Raw genomic sequence first — 18,761 nt, forward strand, 5'->3', positions numbered from 1 at the left:
TTTCGGAATTTTTTTACAGTGTAGCGCATGTGTGGATCCAGAAACGCAATCGAAACAGCGGTGTAGATTCTGTACATAAAAGACTGTAATGGTTCTTCGAAATCAATGTATGATCTTCTACCGATAGTAGAGGTTTCTCTAGTTCTCAATATACCTCACCCAAAACGCAGAGCGTCATACGAACAAGTAACGAAGTTCGTAAGAGGCCGCATGATTGCCATACCTGAGGATGGACTTACGTATAGAGAAATCATTGGCCGCACGGGGCGTAATGCCTCAACTGGTGATGCGTATGTGTAAAAGATGAACAGAGAATAATGAAATTAGTCGAAGGGCTGACACCGGCAAACGAAACTCAACGAAGCCACGGGACGATCGACGCCCCACCCGCCTAGCTGTGACGAATCGTACAGCGTCCTTTCGTATGCTGGCACAACGTTGTAGTACGGCTACAGGTGTCACACTAGGACTTGGTGCATCCATGTCGACGTTTCGTCGACGGTTCGTCGACCTCTGCTCACCAGGGCCCTGCATGAAAGGATTCCCCTGTACTGGATTCCTTTCACCCTCAACCATCGTCACCTCCGGCTTCAAGGGAACCACCAACACGCCCAGTGGCATGTGAACTGACAACAGGTCGTCTTCTCGGATGAGTCCAGATTTAATCTGCACTATAACGATTGACGTGTATGCGTCAGACGTTACAAAGGGGATCGCTACCTCCCAGAGTATGTAACCAGCCGTCATAATGGCATAACACCAGGCGTCATGATCTGGGACGCTATTGGATATCGAGAGCGATCCCATCTACCCCAAACTACGGGTAACTTCAATAGCGAGCTCTGCATTAGGGATGTTGTGAACCGGAGTTACCAACCTTTCTTCAGAGTATTCCTGGTACACTGTTTCAACAAAACAAAGCCAGTCCACTGTTGCACGTAACGTACAAGCGTTTTTCGGTGCCCTACAAATTACTCTACTTCCTCGCCCTACCCGTTCTCCGGATGTGTCGCCTATCGAGCATGCCTGGGATTTCGTTGGTCGGAGACTCGCCCATGTGTCTCGTCCGGCAATGGGTACGGATGAACATTAGTGACAGATTGAAGCCATATGGGATACTATTCCCCAGAGTGACATGCAGCACCTTTATGATTCGATGCTGAAATGTGTACAGGCTCTCAAAGCTGCTTGGGGTAGCTGCACCCGATATTAATTTACGCCTATTATTGAGCAATCACGATTTCTAATTGTTTTCATTTGACCGTCCTTGACGTACCGTTTCCTTTTTCAACCCCACCGTCCTCTGCAGGCGCGGCTCCTCCGATCCTGAGCCAATGTCCCCCGGAATCCGCTCCTACTGGTCGGTGGCGTCCATATCCTACACACACGCACGCTCATACACATACACACTCACACACATACACGCTAACGTGCATTAAGCCTACACATACACAATTATACACACGTAACCGCCCAAGAGGAGGGGCAGGCTTGGGGGGACAGGAGCCGTTTCTGGAAACAATAACTCCGATGAGTAGGGTCCTGTCGCAGCTCGTGATTGCGAAAAACATCATTTGCATTCAAAATTACAGAATTCAAATTCTTTTTTTTTTTTTTTTGAGCAATCACGATTGCTTATTGTTCTCACTTGACTGTTTTTGGCGTTACGCTGATTTTATTTTCCCACCGCCTCCCTCTGCTAGCACCGCCGTCGACCGGCCTCACGATGCTGCTTCTCTAGCGAAAACAGTCTTCAGGTTGCGTCCATATCCTACACACACACGCATGCATACACACACACACACACATACCCACACATACACACATACCCCCACACACATACCCACACACTCATGCCTGCACACAGACACAAACACACACCTACACACACTTACACGCCTGCACACAGACACAAACACACGCACCTACACACTCACACTCACATACACACACATACCCACACACATACACATATATACGCACACACATGCCTGCACAGACGCCTACATACACGCATACCCACACACACACACACATGCCTGCACACACGCAAAAAAACACGTGATTGCGAAAAACATAATTTGAATTCAAGATGTCAAAATTCAAATTAATTTTTTTTTTAATTTTGACGGTTTATTTGTAGCACTAAGAGTACTATGTGCAATAAATTGTATTCCTTCCCAATGAGTCCTTGATGTTGCTGCAATTTTCTCAAACATGAGTGTATTTTTTCATTTGTGACGTAATGACTTCAACTCTGACAAAATACAGGCTAAGGCGATTTTATACGTTTATTGTTTATCTTTGTAAAGTTCTTTGTTAATGTTTGTGCAATATTTTTACAGCTGGGAGAATTTTACCAACAAGTGGAACAAAAGATTCGCATTTTCTCTGCTGTTATTGGTGACTTGGATATGACGAAAAGCATTGAACAACTAAATCCCGCCAAGGATGCGTACGGAGAAAATCTTCCTGGAACATATTACAAGAAATATTTAACACTCAGGAAAGACATTGTAAGACATATATTCTCTATAAATTAATAAAGGTCAAAAATATAAATTGTTTCAAAGAAATACTTAGCCCCATAACTAGAAATTTTAGTCGTTATTGTTTTTTTTCCTTTTAATCGTGATATCTATCTTTAAATCGCAATATAATTAACCTCTCATATGTACGACCGAGATATTTCAGGTAAAAGATAGTTGTGGCCAAAAACAGTGCAACCCGAGCTTCTATACCAGGACACTCTGTAAAAAAATTCCAAAACGTTCCTGGAAAGCATTGGGCAGTAATATGACAGATTTCTACCAGTAACATGTCTGGCAAATAACAGGAACGTCCGCTAAAAGTCAGCAACCTTCCTAAAGAGTTCAGAAACATTTCCGACAAAGTGAACAACGTTTCTGGAATAAAAAAGCTACTAAACTACGACCGAATTTAACGCAGAATCGCAAGCAAATACCAAACCTCATATTTGCCTGTAATTTTTGGATAGCTACAATAACCAGAGACTGCACTCCGCCTTTACTTGGTGCTCGGTCAATCTGGGAGAGTTGTAGCTTCCGTCTTCGCTTGGAGTTCAGTCCATCTGTAAGGGCCGTAGCTGAGCTGAAGCTTCCGCCTTTGCTTGGGGCTCAGTCAATTCATAAGAGCCGTAGCTGAGCTGAAGACGAAAAATCTGATAAAGAAGCTGAACATATTTTCATGCTGGTAGCTAAAAATGTTTTTCACAACAGTGAGAAATCTGCATTCATGGAACTTGCAGCAGTTTAGGAAACGTTCTCGCAGAAATACCTGTTTTTTACAGGAAACTGGTGGAAACCCGTAAAACCCCGGGACGTTGCGCGAAAATTATCTGAGACGTTTCAATTTTTTCTTGCAATAGAAAGGACATGAAACTGCTAACAATTTTCTTAATGCTAAGAAAATATTTGTTTTATGCAGGATGTCCTGAAAAAGACTGACTGTTTTCAAAAATTTATAACAGGAGAACGGTTAATGATAAAAAACAAATTCTTGCAGAAAATTCATGTGGTGGGCCCTAAATTTTTTCCCTCAGAGTTCCAAATTTTAGTTCAAAAATGTTTCAATAGATGGCGCTGCACAAAAAAAGAAGAATTGAAATTCACCGATTTTTCTTCCGATTGCGACATATGATTACAGCCGACGATTGTTTGAAAATATTGTTGTGTTCTTTTGTTCATTATTTTCGAAAAATTATGATGTAATTTTCTATTTTTTATTTCTGATTTACGGGCTTACTGCCTGCAGCGCCATCTATTGGAAAAAATTTCAACTAAAATTTGGAACTCAGGGGGAATAAATTTACGACCCCCCTCCCCTCCCCCCACACATGAATTTTCTGCAAGAATTATTTTTTTTATCATTTACCGTTTTCCTGTTATAAATTTTTAAAAACAGTCAGTCTTTTTCAGGACACCCTGTATTTACCGCAGCACAATATCAATGTTTTTGAAAAATAATATTTAATCAGACAACTCACTGCTACACATCATTTTAACGTTTCTTTTCTTTTCTATTTTTTACGAGCACGGCATGCAAACTAACTACATGGTGACGTAAACCCGCATATGCAACATGAAATGATGATGTAATAAATTTGAAATATTACTCTAATCTTAATTTAAAAATATAGAATTAATTAAGCATTACTTCCAAAGCAAAGACCTGAATATACGTACCCAGTGTTTTTTCCCCTAATTGAAACTATTCTTTCTTAACTATTTCAAATTAAACTATGTGTTTGAATTTAAAATTAAGACGCGTAACAAAGCTAAAAGTATTTGACTTAAGATTATTTTCTTCTTTTTTAGGCAAAAGACCAAGGAAGTAAGTAAATACTGTTTTATATTTTTGGTGAAATTGTACAGAATAAACAGAACTTTAATTATTTACAATAACCACTTTGTAGAAAACTTACTCTTTTTCTAAAATTTCTTTGAAGCGATAAAAATGATTTTCAAACGCGTAACACGTTTTTGATCATAGTGTTGCCTTCTTTTCGAAATCAATGCCATTTGATTCTGAAATACGTGGAAAAAAGAGAACGTCTACCGACGGACATAGAAGCTAATGGCAAGCTCTTTAAATACAGGGTGTTTCAAAATGAATAGCAGGGTTTTAACATGTTATAATATTTCTTACACCAAACTTACAGCCACAAGTGATATATCAAATGAAAGAGGAACTCAAACAGTTTTACATAATATCCTATAAGTGTTCAATGCGAGCACCATTCGTCACTCGGCACACGTCAAGACGATATGCGAGTTCTTTCCAAACTTTGATGAGTGTCTCATTAGTAATTGCTGCAACAGCTGTTTCAATCCTGTTCCTTAATTCGGGAAGGTCGGCTGGCAGTGGAGGCACATACACACGGTCCTTAATAAACCCCCCAAAGATAGAAATCACACGGCGTTAGGTCGGGTGACCGTGGAGGCCATGGGAAACAAGCCCTGTCATTACGGCCAATCCAGCGGTCGGGTACAGTTAGGTTAAGCCAATCGCGTACCTCATTATGCCAGTGAGGCGGCGCACCATCTTGCTGAAAGATGAAGTTTCCTGGTTCATCTTGTGTCAGTTGAGGGAAGAGCCATAGCTGTAAAGTATCCAGATAAGAAGGCGGATTGCAGCAGAAACATTCCACGCGCATGCGCACTGATGCCAACAAACAAAAAAACTGTTTGAGTTTCTCTTTCATTTGATATATCACTTGTGGCTGTAAGTTTGGTGTAATAAATATTATAACATGTTAAAACTCCGCTATTCATTTTGAAACACCCTGTATTTCTTCCTAGCAACAGTGAATAAATTAAGATTACTACGTAAAAAGGCTAACGGAATTAATGTACACCTTCTTTTGCCGAGGCATGTGGCTCAACGCAAAACATGTTGCAGAGTACGAAAATTAGGGTAAGGTCACCTGTAACAGGCAAGGGTCCAGTAACAGACAGTCATACGTTTGGATTTAAATAATAAGCTTTTCGGGCTGGTAAAACTGATGTTGCTGTGGCCCAGGAATACGGTAAAGACATCTAGTGTTATCAGAGTGAATTTTATGAGGAAATCGGTATTTACAAGGCAGTGGTGGAAGGTTATGAACAGCTACCACGAGGTCTGCCGGTGTTCCATGTTCATTTGAGTTTAACGAGTGTTTAGTTCTTAAAATAAGGAATCTTTGCACATTTTGAAGAGAAAAGGGGAAGTTAGTCAATTACTCATCCTTTCCTCATCCTGTCTGTAACTGAGCATCATCAGATTTTTTTGTGTCTGTTACTGCACAGTAAAAAAAAAATTTGTTTCGTTACGAGTAGTAATGGGTGTAATGTTACACGAATTCTGAAGTGTGTAGCATCGTTGTTTTAAAAACTCAAACTGTTGGAGGAACCTTGCACTATGGTTTCAGTAGAACTCAAAGCGCATGAGATCAGACTCGGCGCAGAGCAGGTAAACTCTTATTAGCTCAATGCTAACCGTCCTCGGTAGCCGAGCAATAAAAGCGGCCTTTTCTATGATACTCGCGTCGTGTGTTCGGACACCACTCTGGCCATTTCCTTTATTAGTACAATAAAAACGTCTTGTTTGTACATTTAAAGAAATAAATAATTAGTGTATGTTGGTTGATAAAACGCATGAACTTGAAAAATCGTTCAAAAAAGCTAGATGAAAGCTTCATTTTCACTAATGTGTGACTTTTCAAGCAATTTCTCTGTAAGCATACAGAAAATACTGATGAAACCTTACGCAGAAATGAGTGAGACGTTACGCTACACTGTTAAAAATTTTCCGGAAAATTTACGGTAATTGTTGCTGGCATCCATGTTGCCAGTAACTATTACCGTAAAAATCAAATGTTACTGCAAAATTTTACGGTTTTCTCGGTAGGCCACAGCAACCAATTGGCGCCGGGATCGCTTATTTCTCCGGTATAAATTACCGTAAAAATCAACGATGCTGTAAGTCCGCCATTTTACAGCAACAACTACCAGAAAATCTTCGTGAATTTTTAACAGTGTATAGTTACATTACCAAGGTGTAACTTCCACAAGTTACACCAGTTACATCAGTTAAGTTACTCCAGCGCAGTGGAGGCAGCAAAACTGCCACCCATTTTATCGAGCAAGGTTACAGACAATTTTTTACAGTGTGGGGGGGTCGAAATAAATTAAAAGGCTCAGAAATTGAGTTAACCTGAGAGCGATGTCTTAAGCATATCTGTGACTGGTGCCGTTACCCTACTTAGCAGGAGATAAATGAAAATGCGTCGTATAACCTTTGATAAAGCATGGCTTAACCTAAATGATTGCCTCTCTGTGAGGAAAAGAGGACAACTTGAGAGTCGTTTGTAATTCATCTTTTTTTTTTTTTAAGGAATATATTGAGGAAAAATTATGAAAAAAAATTGCAGTGAAAGTTTAAAAGTTCTACAATCATGTTCTTCAGTTAAAATTTCTTTAAAACTACAATTTAAGAAATTACTGCGAAAGAAATGAAAATTTTTCCACTCTGCTACTCTCTCCTCAACCTTTTCAATATATCCAGGGCCGGATTTAGGGGAGGGCAGGCGGGGCTACTGTCCCGGGGCCTCCACAACAAAGGAGCCCCCACAATAAAACTTTTACAAAATATCCTAACTTTCACAGGTCGAAAATATCGGATATATACATATACATAAAAATATTCGGATATATATCGGATATTTTTGAAAATATGATGATCTTTTCGAACCCTGATTAGGGGCCTCCACTCCTTCGTTGCCCCGGGGCCTCCACACTTCCAAATCCGGCCCTGAATATATCCCTGCAAAGTCGCTTGATATACTATTATGCAGGGGTGCCCACCTAGAATGGCGCGGACTGCGCCATTGAAATTTTTAGGGGAGAGGGTGTTTTGGCGAGTATTTTTTTCATTTGGGGGGGGGGGGGAGCTCTTGCTTTTGGAGTGTCTTCGCGATATTTAAGGGGGTGCGCCCTAGCTCTTAGAGGGGGTGGGCACCCCAGTTATTATGGGTAACGCAAAATAGTCCATTCTCTTATGGATAATTATGACGTTGGTCTGCTGAAAAGAACTCTTTCCAAATGTAAACCAACTACGATTGATGGAAGAGGGGAATTTATTGAAAGTTAAGGAACAGGAACAGCAAGTGATACCTCTAGAAATGTTGCGAAAATAACTTATATCATGGAAAGTTCGATACACACCTTTAGCTCAGAAATAAGGTTGTCAGACAGAAAATTAAAAAAAAAAAAAATTCTCAACATTTTAATCTTTGAAAAAATGGCTCCGAAATCATTTTTAAAAATGCGCTAAAGATCGTCTGTGCCTTTTTTTTCTGAACTGAACTTTTTTTTTTCTGACTGCGCCCCCTGCTCGCTGACGCTCACCAACTCCCAATGATTGCTTCGCAATCTCATTTGATTCGCAAAGATGTAAATCGTCAATTAGAAAGAATCAGATTAAAAACGCGTTACGAGTTCAGTTTGGAACAAAAAGCACCCCTTCCCCGAGTTTCAAAATAACTTGCACAGACTGGCTTAGCCTTAAGGACTAAGGGGCTCCTGAGCATTGCGGCGAAACAGCAGTTTTGTACGTTTGAGAAGTCGCTTTCAAATTCGTGGTCTCTAGTACTATATTTTGCTCTTCAGCTAAGGGCTTGAATTGAGATAGCCTAGAATTTCCCGTTCAAATAGAAACCCTTATATATGCTGTTCTAATTAATTCGCAACTCCAATAAACTATAGGGGGCGTTGCAGCCACTGCCTAATGGCGGACGAAAAAGGTACTGTCCAACCACGGATTGCATGGAATTTTCGAACGTCCAGATAAGACGAATCTATGGGAATAAGGAGGAAAAGTTAAAATTTGATGCGCGTATTCCGCTCATTTGAATGAGATTCTGCTTCTACAAAAGCCGACATTGGTAAAAAAAAAATAATAGATTCGTCCATTTCAGGCTGTAAAACGGATGTTTGTCTTTCCATACAATCCGTGGTCAGACAGTACAACAAACAAATGCCGTAACTTATAACTTGCTTTGAAGCTTAGTGAATGACAGTAATTTTTTATCGTGTTGTAGGAAGCTTTCTTTTCTTTTCTTCTGAAATCACATTACACCACAAATTGTCTAAAGTCTGTAATTATAACCAAAGGAAACACGTGGAATGGAATGTTTTACCTTTTTCGATAGTACAGTGAAATTCCGTTACAACGAATATCAATACAACGAAATTTCCGTTTCAACGAAATAAAATTTCAGTAACGATTAAATTTCTAGTATGTAGATTGAATTCCATTATAACGAAATTCCCGATACAACGAACGAAATTTGCGGTCCCTTGAAGTTCGTTGTAACGGGATTTCACAGTATTATAGTATTGTTAATGACTGCAAGGTAGCGCATTCGAGTTCTGGATTTGCGAGTTGAGAAAGTTGAAATAAACTTTATCTGACTCGGAAAAAATCTCTTTCGAACGGCTTAGAATATTAAGGGGTGTGGTAAATCTTTCATCCCTTTAATAGGCAATTTACGTGAAATTTTAACTTAAAAAATTAATTACAAAAAAAAAACTAATTCGAAACGTAAACTAAAAAACCCCAGGTGCAAACCCCCCAGAACTCGAATCAATTGTGTGCCATATTTCAAGACTGTAAGGGCTGTAGGGTCTCCTGGGCGCAGACCCGCCCAGACTCCCTTTCACAAATTCTTTGACGTTCCTTTTTTTTAATATGTACAGAAACTGTTAAAAATCAACGCATTGTTTTCAGTTTTTAAGTTCATTAATTCCAATAGGTGAGTGGAGAAGAGCAAAAGGCAATGGAGCCACTTACATTCACTGGGGCAAGAAAAATTGCTCAAAATTTTCTGAAACTGTGAACAATGGGACAGCGTTTGGATCCCATACATATGGAGGAGGAGCCGGACTTCTGTGTTTATCAATTAATCAAAGTCTTGAAGCACAAATGAAGAGCGCAAAAGACTCTGTGATTTTGCAAGGTAAGATTTCGTTGCGTCAAAAAAAAAAAAAAAAAAAAAAAAACTGTTGTTTTCCAAGAAATATAAAATGTAAATCTTTCGCGACGATCCAATATTGAAATGGAAACGAAACATTAAAGGTGAATGAAAATGTAGTCTAAAAATCGTTTTCTAGCATGACGGATGCAACCGTGCAAAAATTCCGAAACGTTACTAATTATTTCAGTGGAACATTTCGGGTTTTTACAGATTTGCATCTATTTCTCCGTACAATTAAGTATCTTGGCAAAAAAGTTTCCTGCTACAAGTTGCACGAATGCACACTTTTCATTGGTGTAAAAAAAAAACTTTTAGCCACCAGTTTAAAGATTGACTGAGTGCTTATTAAGTGTATCGGCTTTAGTTCGACTACGATTCGTCCAGATTGACTAAGCTCCCAATGAGAGCTAATAATTCACTGGAGTGCAGCTGCTTTGCAAGGCGAAGGAGATGCTTTGCTCTTTCTTGCCATTCTCTCTCAGTTTTGGCCGTGGTTGCTTTAATGCCTCTGGAGCTTTCTTGGTTGATCAGGAAAGTTGTAATTAAACACCTACCCGATTTTCTTGAAGATTCCCGAGACATGACTGCCTTTCACTAAGGCCATTAATAATTGGAAGCTGACTCGTCCGGCATTTTGGTTCCGAAATTGTCGGGGGACAAAGTTAGTAATTGTACAAAAGCCTCCTTGCAGAAAACTGGTGCTTATAAGCTTCAGATGTGTTGCCGGATGGACGTTTGAGCATTTTATTCTGTAAATGAAGAAGGTATTGTTAATACAAATCAAAAACAAATAAGGTGTGAAAATGAGGTTTATTACAGTGAACTTTTCCCGACACATTTTTGTTGAATTTGTGAAGTAAGTTATCCTTCTAGATTCATCTTAAGTGACAGTTTACTCAACTTAACATCAATTGTTTTACGACATAGCAACCAGCGAATATTATAATGTATTTATAAATACTAGAAACGAGGTTGGATCCAAAGCTTATCTTGGAACCAAAATGTCGGATAAGTCGGCCTGTCCTTTTCAAGGGGTTCTAGCTTTAACAGGGGAGATTTCCCAATTCTTCAGAAAGGTTCAAGGATATTTTTAGAAAGGTTACCGACTCTTCGCTGAAAACGTTTCTGGTTATTGCAAGAAATTGGGCACATTAGTTATTTCTAGAAACGTTTCTGAATTGTTTTTACAGTGTGAATATATATATATTTTAAATTTCATTTTTTTCACTTTTACTTTCACGTCAGCCCAGCTTGGAGTTGTCCACTTATGGATAAACAAGAGGTTAGCGTGGTACGTGATACTGATCACATTTAGTTTGTGTGCCAAATTTAGGGGCGCCCCGAATTTAAACTTTTGGAAGGTGGGTTTAATGAAGTCCCAAATTTTACCGAATGATAAAATATCATACCCACATAGAAGCCTGCATCTAATGAGCATAGGCATTAGGCAGCATTTGCTCAATCTATATGCACAAATGAGAGATTTTTAGGCGTATATTTCCATTTTTTTAACCAGAGTTTCAAACTTTAGCGTTTAATTGTGATATACAGGCGTCACTCGTATAAATCGGTACTTGTACAGCACGGTTGTGATATTACTCGATCAAAACTTGATTTTAACACTCGACGTTAAATCCCGGTTATCACAAATTTGCCATTTCAACTGCGCTTGCGCGCGGACTTTGCTGATTTCAAAACTCTTGCTAAATTAATTACAAACATTTTAAATTTGGTAATAAATATGAGATGGCAAGAGATAAAAATTAGAAATCACAAAGTTTTTTCTGATTTAGTTTTTAGGCCTCGGTAAAGATTGAATTTTGCGTCTTAATTATTAATGGATTCGGTGTTTGAATCGTCTGTCCTTTTTCAGGACCAAATTTTTAACCTCAGAAGAGCGTACTAGAATTTCAGCATCACTTCTAATACAAAGCCGAACCCTCAACCTAAATAAAAATGTAGAATACTAAGCTGTTTACGCCTAACGTAAAATATCCGCAAAAGACGGATTTCTGTACTAGTATTCCAATCATTTTTGAAGTACACAACGTGTTTTACACTTATGTTAAATAAATATTTCCAAACTAATAAATATTGAAGTGTCATTTTTTCTCTTAAGATTATCAATTATTCATATCCGTAGTTTCATATAATATATCACGAAGTCGCTGTGAAAATATTCTAATCGCATTCATTAATTTGGTGGGACTCTCGCTCAGCTTAAATATAAACAAGCAACACGAAATCTTAAAACAGAAAGCCCAAAAAGCTAAGTCCGCGCGCAAGCGCAGTTGAAATGGCAAATTTGTGATAACCGGGATTCAACGTTAAGTGATTTTAACACTACACGGTTTTGATATACAGGTGACACGATTAATTCATGTCGTGTAGTATCGAAACCGTGTCATACGAGACGTTTCCATAAATATTTTTAACAGTTTATTGAACAAAAATTAATTCAATGTTTTAAAATTCGTTATATATCTAAACCTTGTAGCGTTAAATTCAAGTTTTGTGCCATGTAATATAGAATCCGTGTTGTAATAGTCGCAAATTTCGTAGCGTGTAATATTGAAACCGTGCTGTGCAAGTACCGTGTTATACGAGGGACGCCAGCAAAACGAATTTTTCAAGATTCAATTTTATTTTTGTTCAATAAACTGTTAAAAAAAAACCTCTTTAAAAAAATCTCGTATAACACGGTTTCAATAATACACGGTATGAATTAAACATGTTGTATGAAGGACACCAGTATTCGAATATAGGGAGCTATTATGTATCATAATCAACTTTCTTAAGGGGTTACAGTACCTCAAAAATGATGAAATGGTCAAAAAAAAAAATTTATTGCTTATTTCAAAACAAAAACTATTCTGAACGCAGGGGAAAAGTTTCAATGCTTCAGTTCAAATATTTAAAAAGTTATGAGTGGTTTTAGGCCATGCTCCCTATGTGTTCTTATGCAAAAGAAAAACTTCAAATTGCTTTTTCTCGATGATGGTTTTTTTGTGTTTTCATGTCATTAGAATCCCTAAGGATTTTTTTCTATTAAAGATACAGCTTTAAAGTAATACTTTTTGCAATTGGGATAACCTATTTGACAAAACTGTGCATTGGATAAGCATTTTATAAATTGCTCTAATGTTTAGAGCATGTTAAACCTTTAAAAACCAATTTAAAAAAAAAAAACTTTGATTTTTTACATAATTAATCACAGAAAATTTTCGAATGAACTCATAAGCAAATGAATGCACAGATTTTTAGAGATGATTATAGTGATCGTTTTGCAAAAAACTTTTTTTTAAATTAGTGCAAAAATAAAAAAAACCTTAGGAATTTTAAAAAGTTAAAATTTTTCTCAATTTTTTTAATTTTCAAAAAAAGTAGGCAATATTTTTACATTTTGAAAATAAATTATTGATTACGAAACAAATATGCATGTTATGGTTTCAAAGAAATATAAAATTTATATAAATTAAAAGAAATTGCTTGAAAGGTACTGTGACACCTTAAAACAAAATTTCGACTTTAAAAATAATGATTTACAAAAGCTTCGGGTGTGACCGTACGGTCACACCAGCATCACTTGTAAATTGCTATTTTTTAAGCGTTAGAAAACTTTTTAGAAAGTTGATAATTCATATTACATAATGGTTCCTTATATTCGAATTTATCACAATTAAAAGCCATAGTTTGAACTTCTTCTTTACTAATAATAAAGCAGAAAGTCTCTCTGTCCGGAGGATGTCTGGATGTCCGTAGGATGTCTGTGACGCGCATAGCGCCTAAACCGTTCGGCCGATTTTCATGAAATTTGGCACAAAGTTAGTATGTAGCATGGGGGTGTGCACCTCGAAGCGATTTTTCGAAAATTCGATGTGGTTCTTTTTTTATTGCAATTTTAAGAAAAAAAGTATCATAAATTACGAAATTATCGTAACGTGGAACCGTAACATGGGCACAAGCCAATTGGCGAGATACGAAATTATCATAACGTGGAACTGTAACGTCGGTACAAGCCAATTGGCGAGAAAATTCACTATACATTATTTGTAAATATACAGGCGAACCAAAAGACCTTTTGATTTTTCTATTGCGGGCGAAGCCGTGCGGGTGTCACTAGTTACTAATAATAAAGCTGAAAGTCTCTCTGTCCGGAGGATGTCTGGATGTCTGTAGGATGTCTGAAGGATGTCTGTAGGATGTCTGTGACGCGCATAGCGCTTAAACCGTTCGGCCGATTTTCATGAAATTTGGCACAAAGTTAGTATGTAGCATGGGGGTGTGCACCTCGAAGCGATTTTTCGAAAATTCGATGTGGTTCTTTTTTTATTCCAATTTTAAGAAAAAAAACTATCATAAATTACGAAATTATCATAACGTGGAACCGTAACATGGGCACAAGCCAATGGGCGAGATACGAAATTATTATAGCGTGGAACCGTAACGTCGGTACAAGCCAATTGGCGAGAAAATTCACCATACATTATTTGTAAATATACAAGCGAACCAAAAGACCTTTAATTTTTCTATTACGGGCGAAGCCGTGCGGGTGCCACTAGTCTGAGAATAAAGTGCAAATATATCCCTAAAAATGTCCCATGCAGTGAACCCTGTGTAAGTTGACCACTTACGGTGCACTAATTTAGTGGTCAACTTAAGCAGGTGGTCAACTTATAGAGGTTGAATTACAGTAGGCGCCGCTTAATGTTATCCTTTTGGGACAAACAAAATTTGATAACAATAACCGACTGATAACAATAACCGAAAAGAATCCAGGAGACACAAAATAATCATTTTTTTCTAATTAAGGTGTATTTATTTTGGCAACCTCAAATTAAAATCACAATGACTCAACCGAACGCAGTTTTGAATTATAAATTATTAAATTAACAGAACGGAAATATCTGAACTGTAAAAAGTTAAAGCTAAATTAGGCAATTTTTAATCACATAGTAATAGATGAAGTAAAATATGACCGTTTTCCCTGATATTCGTAAACCAGTTTCAAAGCACATTCAGCTTTTCTATCTTTTCCAGCATGGTTTTGTTTGTTGTTTAAATTTTAATTTAACTTCGCTATGTTTTCAATCTCGACACAATTCTTTTACAGCTTACAAAGTAATGACAACAATGGATGTCCTACATCAATGCCTGCAACATGTCCAGCGACTGAATTTTTTTAGACGCAAAAGAAAGTTATCTTAGGGGAAGTCTGTGGTCACTGGGGGCGAACTTTCTGTAGGTAAATTCATAGAGAAATTTTGAACTGCTATTGAAAACCACAAAATGCTACACAGAAAGTTAGTCTCGTCAGGATTTGCCTATGTATTTCTGTTAATTGAGGAACAAAAACGGGTAAAAAATTGAAAGTTTATGAAAAAGTGATAACAATAAACGAAGACACTGATTACAATATCCGACTTTTTTAACGCGTGTTATCATACTAGTTTCCGGGACTTCGTGATTCTGATAACATTAAGCGAATGATAACATTAACCGTGATCACATTAAGCGACGCCTATTGTATATCATAAGATTTAAATCTGTTCCTGAAAATAGCGGTCAACTTAGACAGGTGGTCAACTTTACAGGTTTTACTGTATCTGCAAACGGATAGAACACTTTTTTTTTTTCAATTGAAGTTTTATAATACTTCCTCCAAATCTGCCGAGTCGTCAAACAAAATTTTCAGAATTTGTAAATATTTGGGAAGTCACATTGACCTCCCATGGGACGTGTCATCATTTTTTTTCTTTCTAGTTTACATTAAAGTTTCGACCTTGATTTTCCAGAAATGTCATACAAGACACCCGGCAGTGGGAATTCCCTCATATTCTGCGCTTCCTGTCATCTTCGGTCACGTGGTTCGACTGAGTTGTTCGCAGGAAGAACAGAATGTCCAGAAGGGTGGGAGTACATCTACGAAGGACAGCTGATGAGCGGTTCTCTCAACAGTAACTCGACTGAATTCGTTTGTTTGGACAGAGAGGCTGAAAAGGACATCAGGACATCGCTGGACAATCCTCTTGTGCCGAATTTCGCTCTAATTCGTGACAGCAATCAAGTTGACAAAGAAAAGCATGTTTTGGTGTTGTGCGTCGTATGCGCTAAATGATAGCTCAACAATATAAACTGAATTCTGCTTCTCTCTTATTAAATTTACTCATTGTAGTAATATTAAATTTAAACTTATAATTTTACAGTAATTTATAAGAGCACTTTTCTTTTTTCTCGCACATTTTGAGTTTTTTTTACAGGCCTATATTTCGAACAATTTGCAGAATTGTAATCTAAAAATTGGCAGGATTACTTGTCTTGTTATATGTGTCCGTCATGCCAAATTTTATTGAAATCGGAAATGGTGAAGACAAGAAGGTGAATCATATGACATGGAATTGCTTATAGGCAAATAGCCGAGCGACGAGGTAAGATTGCGAGGAAATGAAACTCGTCTTAAAAAGAAGCGAATTTTCTGATCAAAGCCTGTATGTGTTGAGATTTGAATGCAAATATACAAATTTTTAAAGTCATGTGAGTTCGATATGTTTGGGTGGTACCTTTATCCGCAACATACTTAGCGTATAAATTACTTTTCCTTATTTCTGCACTAATTCTGAGGAAAAAAAGGAATTAAAAGAAAATTCTCCAAAAAAAACTTAAAACACTACTTACATTTATTTCATTTCTTGAAGAAAAAGTTAATCATGTTTTAACGTACGTAACTAGTTCTACTAATCACATATCACAGAAGAAATATCGGTAGCCAACTTTTCATTAATAAATGGACATTTTGCTTTTTAAAACGATTTTTTTTCTCTGTTTTGTTCTTTTGTTAATCTAAGAATTTAGTGTTTTTCTTATAAAGCAAGTTCAGTTTTTCTAGCATCAACTTTTTTTTCCATTTTAATCCACTAATTTTCAAATATTAATCGTTTCCTTTCTCTCTCTCTCTATCTTCCACTTTTTATTAATGCTTAAAATGACATTTTAAAATCGCACAAAAACAGGTTTGAATGAATCTACTTATCAAAGACTACCAGTTTTATTTTAAACTATTCCGCTTATATATAGAAATGAGTTTTTAACAGCAAGCTAAATTTTCTGTCTTACCTAGTCGGGAACGTCTCTGTTGAATGAACAAGAGAGAGTCTAGAATTAAATACCAAATCGTCATGTTGTAGCAGTATGGAACAGTTAAGTGTTTCGGGAACAGGCGCCAGTCAAATTCAAAATTCATTATTTATCCCGCACATTAACACAGTGGTTTCTAAACTTTTTACATTTCTCGCCCCCCCCCCCTCCCCCCGCGCCTTCCTTTTTTACACAAAAGTTATTGTGACCACCTTCTGTTTCTGTACTTATCCAGTTTCATTGATGCTGTCCTAGTGTTATGAGTTGCTCAATGCGTTGAACAAATGAGAGATTTTTTTGAGCATATACTTGAACTCGGTTAAAACGAACTATCAAATATCAATGAATTTATTCGTATTAACTGCTATTCGTAACAACCGTGAGTGAGTGATACTGATAAATAGTGAGGAAATGCTTACCTATTTTTTTTTAAAATATTACCACTAACACATATTGTGATCTAACTATTAGTACAATCAGAAAAGTATCACTTATTTCTTATAAATGAATGTTTTTGGAAAATATTAAAAAAGGAAGATGATAACCGACAATCGCGGAACAGGTTGTAATCCACAATGGAAAATGAACAGTTTTATCTTCGGGAAAATTGGAATGTCCTTAGGTAAAAAATGTGCGGGCTTTATTTTGTGCGCGAAATTCGGGTCATTTTCTTCTCGATACGCAATGGGACTTATACTACCTAACAAAAGGGTGAATAATTTCTAAGAAAGAAATTGTACCGAAAAAAAATAAACGATTGCAGCTCCAATAGATACACCAGGTGACTTACAGTGCGAGGCACATAGGATCGTACTTCCCCTCACACGATGTGTACCAACTGGTATGGTGGTCAGCAAAGCCGCCTGCCGATACGAAAGCCCAGAGTTCGAACCTGCTTCTCGCATGTTGCGTTTCTTAACTCTCATCTATTCTACAGTTAAAATTTACAGTAAAATAGGATTTTAAAGTAAAAGTTACTGACAACATGGATGCCAGTAACTTTTACCGTAAATTTTCAGAATTTTTTTTAAGAGTGTACCTGAGTTTTCATGTAGGTTTTTGGTTTATTTCAGAGACATGACTGGCTTTAACTGGGACGATTTCTGAATTCTTCAAAAAAATTCCAGGTTAATTTTAGGGTGGTAACTCACTTTTAGCAAGAAGTTTAGTAAAACGTTCCTGTTTTCTGCAAGATATGTTACAGGTAGAAATTGGGTACGTTAGCTGCCCATTATTTTCCAGGAACGTTTCTGAGTTGTTTTTGCAGTGAACATAACATAATCTAAAAATCAGCATGGCGTACTTGGAGCGTCAGTTTGACATCACAATAGCTGCATTATCTTTACTAATAATAAAGCTGAAAGTCTGTCTGGATCTCTGTCTGGATGTCTGGATCTCTGTGACGCGCATGGCGCCTAAACCGTTCGGCCGGTTTTCACGAAATTTGGAACAAAGTTAGTTTGTAGCATGGGGGATTTTTTTCTTTTTCTATTCCAATTTTAAGAACATTTTCCCGAGCAAAATTATCATAAGATGGACGAGTAAATTACCAAGTTATCACAACGTGGAACCGTAATATGGGCAAGCCAATTGGCGAGAAATTCACCATACATTATTTGTAAATGTACAGGCGAACCAAAAGACCTTTTAGTTTTCTACTACGTGCAAAGCCGTGCGGGTACCACTAGTCATGATAATGTGTTTGCGAGAAGCGATCCTATTTAGTTTTCCTACAAAGCATCGTTTTTTGCTATAATAAAAGATAAGTCTGCTTATTTAGTAACGTGTTTTGCTTATTGCATATTATACCTCGATTTTCGTTTATCCGGATTCCCTTTTGGTCCCTGTAAGTCTGGATAAACGATTAGGACAATCCGTTGGGAGATGGTTGGTCAACGGTGGAGCTTATTGTTGGTCAACTGTAGACAATGTCCGCTTCGGCAGCCGATATCCAACCAACCATTTCCCAACGAAGGGCCAACGATCTGCAGTGCCTAACAATTTCCCAACAATGGTCCGTCGAAAATATTCACGGTTGGCCCGACGATGCCCCGAAACTGTGGGGCCATCGTTGGCTCATCGTTCGTTGCCA

The 18,761-nt window shown here is 37.5% G+C and overlaps 1 long non-coding RNA gene across 1 annotated transcript; it reads left to right on the plus strand.

Moving 5' to 3' along the window:
* The first annotated feature begins 4,337 nt into the window (after nt 1-4,337).
* On the plus strand, nt 4,338-15,676 carry LOC129224710 (uncharacterized). The gene is made up of 3 exons (XR_008580710.1): nt 4,338-4,353; nt 9,314-9,517; nt 15,331-15,676. It is a non-coding gene; the product is annotated as an uncharacterized LOC129224710 (long non-coding RNA).
* Nucleotides 15,677-18,761: the final 3,085 nt, after the last annotated feature.

The sequence above is a fragment of the Uloborus diversus genome, chromosome 6 (genome assembly GCF_026930045.1).
Source record: "Uloborus diversus isolate 005 chromosome 6, Udiv.v.3.1, whole genome shotgun sequence".
Taxonomy (NCBI): Eukaryota; Metazoa; Arthropoda; class Arachnida; order Araneae; family Uloboridae; genus Uloborus; species Uloborus diversus.